Genomic DNA, 9,167 nt, shown 5'->3' with positions numbered 1-9,167 from the left:
CTGGGCTAAGTGCTGGGGACAAACAAACAAAATGACTGATGCTCCCAGTAAATCATCTTGGGGGTGGGGGAAGGGTTTGAATAGAGGCAAGGGAAGAAAGCAGGCACAATGTTAGCTGATTCCAGCAGAGGCTGTAAGCAGCAAGGGGCCTGGGCTATGGGATCCATAATTGGCTAACGAATAATAAAGCCCAAAATTGGATATTAACAGCAATTAGTTTCTGTAGAGGCACAGGGGAAAAGAGCTGCAGAAAACCCCATTGGGCCTTAAGCTAGTGTAACCTGAAATGAAACCAGTGTCTCAATTAAATGGGAATAAATATTTCCCACATCAGTCTGTGTAAGTGGGGGAGAGGGCTGAGGGAACCCCTTGTTTAGTCCAGGTGCACCTTCCTGTGTGTCAGAAGATTTTGGTGGCACGACCTTAGTCAGGCACGTTTTGGTCCCAACCTTTGGCCTCTAGAGGCCAACCGGCCTCCATTCCTGGGGCACATGACCTTGAGATCAGGGCTCTGAAGGTTATTTCCGGGCACTGGCCTGTTAATCCAAAGGAACCTTACATCACTGACTCTGCACCCTGGTGGACCCAGCAAATGAGGAAAAGGAAGGAATTTCATTCTTTTTAAAACAGACCATGTCCAATCGAGGGGAGCGGCTGCATCTTTTTCTGCCTGGGATAGGGACTGGGGTTCAGAGATTCGCCGAAAAAGCATGTCTGCTCCTCTTTCAAACAGACTTCTAAGCGGCTCCGTCCCCTCTGGCATAGGATCTGGGGCCAGCGCTGACTAAGGCTGAAGGATAAATGTGTTGTTTTTCTTCTGGGTTGAGGATTTCGTTGTTTTGGCTTCTTTAGAGAGTTTTGCGGGGGTGGGGAAGGAGGATGTTAGGACATGGCAAGGACGTGTCACGGGGAGCGGTGGATTGCTGTGTCCTGGGAGCAGAGGCCCAGCTCCCTGGTCCTGTCGCTGTGGGTGTGGAGGACAGAAGAGGCTGGGCGGCGTGAAGGGGAGTCAGGGAGGAGGCACTGAGGCGAACCCCCCCCCCAAAACACCCCTAAGGTGCTTTCACCCGTGTGTTCTGTGCGTGGGAAGCCAAAAGAGTGGCTAAGAAGTGACATTTCAGTCGGTCGCAATCCTTAACCAACCTCCTCCCTCCTCGGCCGTGCTTGTGCCTGCTCCTCTTTCTCGCACCTTCTGAGGCTTTCTGGGGTGCGAGATGAGGTCGTCGGAGCCGCAGGTACTGTTGTGGACAAGAAAGAGCTGGGGAAAAGGGAGAGGGACGCCGAGTACTGGGCGCCTGGCTGTTGGGCGCAGAGGCCAGGCCGGGTGCGCGGCGGGGAGCGCGAGGCGTCCAGGCCTAGAGCCGCAGGCCTCCGCGAGCGCTGGGGCGCTGGCAGGGAAGACATTTCATTCTGCCGGGGGCCTTGGGTTTGGCAGGAAGATGCATCCCCGCCCTGAGCCGGCCCCCATTCCTGTCCCCGACTCCTTGATCATCTATCTGTAGTGCTGATCGTCGTGTGTCCCATCTGGCCCTAGAGTGAAATGGGGGTAACGAAGGTGTGTGGAAAGGGGAGAAGGTGGATTCTCCCTGTCTTTGGTGGCCCCTGTCTGCGCCGAGGGCACCTTGCCCTTTCCGCGTCTACTGGGACCTTGGATCAGTCGGAAGCTTTGGGAAGTGCAGGATGACCCAGGTCTGGATGCGCTGTTTCTTGATTCGGACAAAAATATCAAAGCTGGGAAAACAGGAGCCCAAAAGAAAAGGGAAACCAGCGTCTGTGCATCTTCACCCTGCTCAATTGAGATGTCTAAAGAGAAAGATGTCTTTTTAGAGAATAGAAAAAAAAAGCCTCATGCGCCTTGGAAAGCGGGTCGCTGGGAAGCCCTGGGACGGGTGGGTGACCGCCGCTGCTGGGGCGGGAGCCGCGCACACTGGGATCTCCACTGAGAACCGCCTTAAAAACGTTACACCAAGTAGCAAATTGTACGTCCAGCGAAACTATTGCCTTCTAGGTCCTAGTCCCAATATTTGTATATCTTAAGACATAGATTGGATTTTGAAATAATTTAATAAAATAGTTTAATTTAAAATAAACCTCCCCCCACTTTAATTTTGAGAAAGCCCCTAGTGATTCTGGAAGTTTATTTTTTGGGCTTATGCAGCATGACCCAGATCTTTATTTTTTTGGGTAACATTTCCATTTTAAGACAAAAGAGAGAAGGATAAGAAAATGCAAAGGTGAACCTATTGAGAATTGCTGACATTTTCTTTCTGACCTGGAACATTCCTTGCTCTCAGTAAGGCCTGTTTTTTTTTTGTTGTTGTTGTTTTTTTCCCCCTTTTCTTTGAGGCCATCTAAATTTGGTGCAGATATTTCCAGGTCTCCTGCAGACCTGAATTGGGTGGCATAGAACCGCACACGTTGACTCCAATGAATCCCATTTGAAGTCCTTTCTCTTATTCTCTGTCTACACAGGAGATGCAATTACACATGAAATCTATATATCTTTTAAACTGAAGTCAAATTGAGTAAGACTTGGCAAAAACACCCAAATGAAAGAATTGTAGATGGGACTTGGAGGAAAAAAAAATCTTTATTAGGTATCATAATTCTCATAATTATTCTGATTGACATACTCATCACCCTGAATCAGCCAGCCAAGCCTCAACCACACACACAGCAGCACAGCCCTCAGCCCATGTTGACTCATGGGGCTCTAAAACCACCCACAGCCCAGAGGAGGAAGGAAGGCTCCATCTGTGCTAGGGAGAATGCTTTTCAGCTGCCTCCAGAAGACTCCACTCTCAGGTTGGAACAAGGGGTGGAGGTATTATGTAAGTTCAGTAGAGGGAAATAGAAAATTATTTCCCTGTGGAGACAGTATAGATGTATGGATTTGTGTGTGTGTGTGTGTGTTTAAATGCTTTTCTATAAATATTAGCAATGGATATGGTTATGTGAGAAAAAAAATATGTGTATATATGGGGCATATGCGTGCTGAGAAATTACCTCTCCCCCCAAATATTTCTTTCTCTGGCTAAGGTTCCTCTCGCATCCACAAAACCTGTCCCCTTTCTCCACCCCTTTGGTGACAGAAGAGATAGAGGAATTTACCTTTGCCTTTGATCAATTTCCTTTCCAGTTAAACAGAGATCTGGGCCTGGGCTGTCTCTGGCAGGGGAAAGAATTACACCAATTTTTCCTTTGATACATTTCTAAATCCATCTTAAAATATCTGGTAGTCAGCTTGAGAAACATACAAGCTCCCATCCTCATGAGGACCATAGTGATGGTGGTATGTGTGAACCGATGGGGGCCTCCTTGGCATATTCTCAACAAACGGCCTCCAACATGTCCTAGATTTTAAAAATCATATATTCCCCGCTTCATTTAAACAATAGGATGTGAATAGAAGGGCTCAAATACACAGGTAGGGGGAGAAGATGATGTTGAGAGCTAAAGAAAGGCCTTGAAAAAGCAGAAATCTTCAAGTTTCTTAACTAAATATTGCCGGACATAAATAGGCCCCAAATATAGAGAAAGGGAAGAAGCCAGGACTGACCTTCACTCTCTATTGGTGAACATAACGGGGGCCTTAAAATAACATAGGGTATAGAGTGGTACATTCATCTCTGCCATTTTGGGCTATTAAAGCCCCACATAAAAACATTTGTAATGAGACCTGGTGAACACAGGAATATCCCCACACTGATGCAGACAGACCCAGCAGACCCAGAACACTCCCACACACATTAAAGCTTTCTGGACCAAGAGTTTACATAAGTAATAAAATAAAAAATATGCCCCTCCCATTGCAGATTATCGGCAGCAAGAACCTGGCAGGCCTTGTCCGTGGTGCCTGCGGTTTAAGTTCTCAAAGGAAAGTGCAGTTAGGTTTCCAACTAAAAGGGGCATTACTTGGGCAGGCACATCAGCAAAGGGTGCAGCCATGTCTGATGGAATTACAGGGAAGCAATTATGGAGACAAGCTTGACTAATGTGGGCAACTGGGGTGGGGGCAAGGGGTTGGTCATCAGAGGCTTAAATCATGCTCCAAACAATCGTAAGAGCAGCCTTCTTAGTAAGGAGGGAAGGGAAAGGCAAGGGCATTTATATCCCAAGGAGGCTCCATTTGGAAGGAGGTCTATTTTGAAGGCAATGGCTGCCAATGCCTCTTAGGACAACCCTGGCTAAGGCTCAGGGGCCAGAGAAGCTGCTCGCTCTTCTGTCCTACGGCCAAGCTTGCCTTCTGGAACTTGAGGCACTGTGCCTGCAGGTTGCACGATGTGAACTGTAGCCTTCTCTGCAGGGGTGAGCAAGTGGTAGCACATTTCTGCTGACCCAGAGAAGGTTCTGGGAATGTCTAGATGGGGTACGGCACACTGAACCTCACCTGACTCCAGACATCCCCTTAGGAGGGCAAAGGAAGAAGCTAACATATAATTATACAATGACTGGCACATAATAGGTACTCAAATATTTGGGAAGAAATGAGGCTAGGGTATCCTTGAATACTAATTTATTTAGTAGGCTAGATGAGGCTTTGGTGAGGAAAGAGCTCCTCAGTAAGGCTCTTTTAGGCTTTGATTACTGTGTCAGGAATCAAACTGAAAACCTAAGCATCCCCATGGCCTTGGCCTTGCAAAGATAGGCCTCTGCCAAGGGCAGGGAAGGGGATGCAGCAGGTTTCCTGGGTAGGAAGATCCAGCTCTTGGCCTCCTTTCTGTGCAGGGACTTGCCCCTCCTCCATTTTCTCCACCAGGAAATTAATGAGTTTAGGTCATGCCGCTATCCAGTGCAGCTTGGGGGTCAATACAGAGCTGGAGATGGGATGGGCTGTCACTGTGCAGTGTGCCAGGGGCCTCTAGGACCAGCTACTGCTCTAGGTCCAGTGATTGGGTAGAAGGCCCCATTGGGGAAGCAGGTTCTTCAGGATGAGGGAAGGTTGACCCTTTCCATTCCCTGACATTCTCTTTCAAAACAGTCTTTTCTCAGACCCTGACTTGCACACATTCTGTTTTTTCCTTCTGTTCAGATTTTAAAAGGAATGCACCCCCCCCACCCCCACCCGGGCTTTGGTACATGTAGGTTATTGCGCCTCTCCCTTCCTCTGCATCTCTTGGATCTCTGCCTAAAACTGCAATTACAGCCACAAGGAGGAAGTGAGATGCTCCCAAGAGCCCTGGCCATGCTTTCAGCCCTGATGGAGCCTCTGAACCCACCAAGAGTTTGTTCCTTCTTCCCCATCTATCCCAATGACTTCCTTAATCTTGTCAGGTGCCCACAGCTCTACAGCAAAGGGTGACAAAAACACCTCCCTCCTCCCTTCCAACTGGCTACCTCCCTCCCTCCAAACCTCAAGCAGAACACAATATACCCGCAGTGCAAGCCCTGGTACAGTCTGCCAGTCTTCTGGATACCGGCTACATTTTTAAAAAAGCAAACCAAAAGCTAAGCCCTGAACAAAACACAGCCGCGGAAAAAGGTGTCCACCCGCATACAACGCACCCGGAGTAGAGAAAAATATGCACACAGAATCACTCCGCAATGCGCTCACCGGCACCCCCCTCCCACCGCATCCGTGCTTGCACAGATCTGTGGTTCTGTCACAGAATCAGCTTCAGTTTCTCTCCCTGAGTCCTTCTGCACCCCTAAACCCATGTCTGTCACAAGCCACACACTTCCCCACCCTGAAGGCTCTGGTTCCCGGCAGCCCAGCCAGCAGGAGCCGGAGACCCCTCCCTCCCCCAGCCGCAGCGCTGAGCTCTGCGGAGGGCGCCTCGCCTCTGTGGCTCCTTCCTTGGCGGGCCCTGGCGGACCGACGGTGCTCAGCCAGCCCCATTCTTGGCATTCACCGCGTGCCTTAATTGTATGGACATTTAAATCAAGGTCCGCTGTGAACACGGAGAGAGAGGCCTGTCTCCTGAGGAAGGCAAGGAGGAAGGAAGGAAGAGGGAGAAAGGAAGGGGGTGGGGAGAAGATGGAATGAGAAAACAAGGAAAAAAAATAAGTAAAAAGCGGCGCGAATGCGTGCGCAGTGACAGCGGGGAGAGGGATGGGGGTGGGGGAGTGCAGGGAGAAGAGGACCACAGCATCCACCCTACCGCAGCTCCCCCAATCACACAGACAATGAGATAACAGCGACGTCTTCCAAAGGCTCTTTGTTCTCCCCCATCCTTTCGGATCCAGGCTTTTTCCTGCAAAGCGAAGAGGGTGGAGGTTTGGGGGGTGTGGGTGGAAGTGGGAGACCGAGAGGTGCCTCCGCCGTGTTAATTACTCGCACTCCCCTCGTCCCTTCCCCGCGCCTCGCCTCCTCTGCAGCTTTAGACAATGAAAAAAACAAAACAACATCAAACCCACCTCACCCAGCCTAGCAAACCCTATCCACCCATTTCGCCCTCAGCTTTGCCCAGGAAACTGAGGGGGGCCAGGAGGGGGAAGAACAGCTCAAGGGACAAGGGGGGGCACCAGGGGCTCAGCAGCGACTGCCAGGGCAGGGCAACGGCGGCTGCCTTTACCTAGCTGGCCGAGTCCAGGCGCAGCCTGGTCGGGCGTGCCGCAGGACGAGCTGCAGAGGTCCGCGGCCGGGATTTGGGGACTCAGCCTTCCGGAACTCGCCTGCTGCAGTCCTCTCGCTCAGGTCCCAAGTGGTGGAGGGAAAAAGGAAAAGAAAAAAAAAAAAAAAGGGGGAAAAAAAAAAAAAACACCATAAGAGCGAGGCCCATCTGGCCCCTCATCAGCTTTGTCAAGTCTTGCATACGCTAAAATGCTAATGACCTAGATAGCTCATGCAAAATGCAGCAGGGAGGGAGGGAGCGAGGGAGGTGGGAGGGAGGAAGAGAGAGTGAAGGGGGGGAGCGAGGGAGGAGGGGAAGAAGGGGAGGAGAAGGGAGAGAGAGAGAGAGAGAGAGAGAGAGAGAGAGAGAGAGAATATGTGTCTTCGAAACACCCCTACCACTCTCCCCACCCCACCCCAAAGTGTCAACGGGCTTTACTAGGTAAGGGGTGGGCGCAGATTTAAAAGGTCACTCATGTCTAGTGCGGCTAGCTCCCTGGGTCAAAAAAAGGGAGAGAACCAAAGGATGAGCGTCCCCAAAGCCAAAGGGATAATAAGACATTATTTTAAGCACCCTCCCTCTGTGCCCTCCTCACCTCTCCACTCTGTTTACACACAAATGCAGACGCCTCCTTATGTGTGTACACGGACATATCACATTTTCATCAATTTCTCAGAGCTTCTATGACAGACACCCGTATTTTCATCCCCAGCAAAACTCATCCTGTGAGCCCGAAGGATTTTTTTTATTTTAACCCTTCTTTTCGAAATCCCCCTCCAGCTGGCCCGTCTCCACTCACCGTTCCCTCGCCCTACTATTATTCCCTTAGCCCTGCAGACAACATCTCCGGCTTCTACTCTTTTCTAAGCCTTCTGGTCCGGTCTCCTCTCCACAACCGGATCTCGACAAGGTGAGGCAGGGGAACTGAAAAGCCCAGTAAAGTCTACCTGAAGTCCCATAATTCAGCTCCCTTTCCCAGAAAAACAAACCCAACTCTTCCCCAACAATAACCCTGTTCAAGCATACCACAAGAATGAATAAAGGTCAGTCTGAATACCCTCAGAGGTCCACACGCCGGGCAGGCCTTGGGCACCGGAGATGAGTCGAGTTCCGGAGCCAGCGCTCCCGTGCGTCCCTTCTCGCCGACCCCACAGTGCTTTGTCCCGATGTCCACTCAAGGTCTTTTCCTTTTTGCTCTATTTAAGAGACTGGTCGCAGTCCGCAGCGTTTCGGCCAGCCCAACGGAAGGCAGTAGATCTACTGGAATAAAAAGGATCGAGATAATATACGTACAGATGAATGAGGGAGCGATGCGGAGAAGCAGAGGAAGCCGCATCCAGGGAGCGGCCGCCAGGGCCGGGCCCCAACAGCTTCCTTCGCTGGGGAAAGGGTAGGCGGCGAGAAGGCGCTGGTGGTCGCTCTACCTGGTAGGAGGAAATAATAACCATGACAAGGAGCATCACGATGATGATCGTGAACATGATAAAAAATTCTGAATCTCCCTTTGGTGACCAGAGCTTGCGGGCAGGAGGGACTGCCCTGTTGGCGGCGGCGGCCCGGGGGAAGGAGAGGAGCGCAGGAGGCAAAGGTTGTGGCGGCAGCACCCTCAGATGAATAATAATAACGCGCAGCGCAAGTTGCGGTTCAGCCTGGAAATCCAGCCCTCCGCGTGAACTCGCGTCGAGTGCGGATTGCAGGGGATGGGGGGAAAAGGAGGGGGAGGGGAGGGGAGAAGAGGGAGGGGAAGGAGGGGAGAAAGGAAGGCAGAGAGGGACAGAGAGAATTTGGAGCCTTTTAATTTATCCTTACCAAGCCCTAATCTCGTTCGCCGTCCTCTTTGGGTGAGGTCGATCTCCTTTTTTTAAAAAAATTATTATTCCTTTAAAGGATTATTCAGCTAAAAGAAGCCACATCTGCTGACTGTACCGAAAACAAGAGGATTAGGAGCCGGTCCACAGAGCCTGGCCCGCAGCCCCCCACCCCCTCTCTGCACCAGCACACGTCATTCTCACTGCCCCCGGTACCTCCCTCTCCTTCTTGTTCGGGGAGAGCTGTGCCAAGGAAAATGCGGATTTGGGGAAAGTGAGAAGTGGGAGCGCTCGGAAGAGCGGGAAAGCCAAGGATGGAGGTGGCGATTCGCACCCCCACACTCACACGCGCTTCCGTTCCCCCAATTCTATCCTGGGAGAAGAGGGCGCTTTCTCTGTGCCCACACGCGCGGCACCTGCAGGGGTCCGTGCCCTCCGCCCCTTTAATAACATAACCCCGGCTACACCAGTCTGGGGCAGACGCCCCTTCGGGGCCGGGGGCATCAAACAACATCTGGGCCCACTGCCCCCTCCCCTTCCTCCGATTCAGGGGCCGCGGTACTGCGGCTGGTCCACTCCCGGTCTCTCCCGCTTTTGCAAATGCAGTGGGGGCTCAGGGCATCGGCACGCCCTCTGCTTCGGGTCCCGGGGCCGGAGGAGCGGGACTAGGGTTTCCGCGGTCCGCGGCGCTGGCGAGGCCCGGGGTAGGGGTAGTTGGGAGGGGGATGGGGCGGGGGCGCTGCGGCGGATGCGGTTGACATCACTGCGGAGAGCGCGTGGCTGTCCCGCCGCTGCGGCTACGGGA

At 51.9% G+C, this 9,167-nt stretch overlaps 1 long non-coding RNA gene across 1 annotated transcript; it reads right to left on the bottom strand.

Annotated features, from left to right (window-relative positions):
* Positions 1-2,571: 2,571 nt before the first annotated feature.
* On the bottom strand, positions 2,572-8,876 carry LOC109448183 (uncharacterized). Its single transcript, XR_012498337.1, has 5 exons — positions 8,481-8,876; positions 7,816-8,203; positions 7,581-7,727; positions 6,516-6,632; positions 2,572-6,194 (listed from the first exon to the last, which is right to left on the bottom strand). It is a non-coding gene; the product is annotated as an uncharacterized LOC109448183 (long non-coding RNA).
* Between the last annotated feature and the right edge of the window lie 291 nt (positions 8,877-9,167).

Source organism: Rhinolophus sinicus, linkage group LG07 (genome assembly GCF_036562045.2).
Source record: "Rhinolophus sinicus isolate RSC01 linkage group LG07, ASM3656204v1, whole genome shotgun sequence".
NCBI classification, from domain to species: Eukaryota; Metazoa; Chordata; class Mammalia; order Chiroptera; family Rhinolophidae; genus Rhinolophus; species Rhinolophus sinicus.
This window is presented reverse-complemented; position numbering and strand designations above follow the sequence as displayed.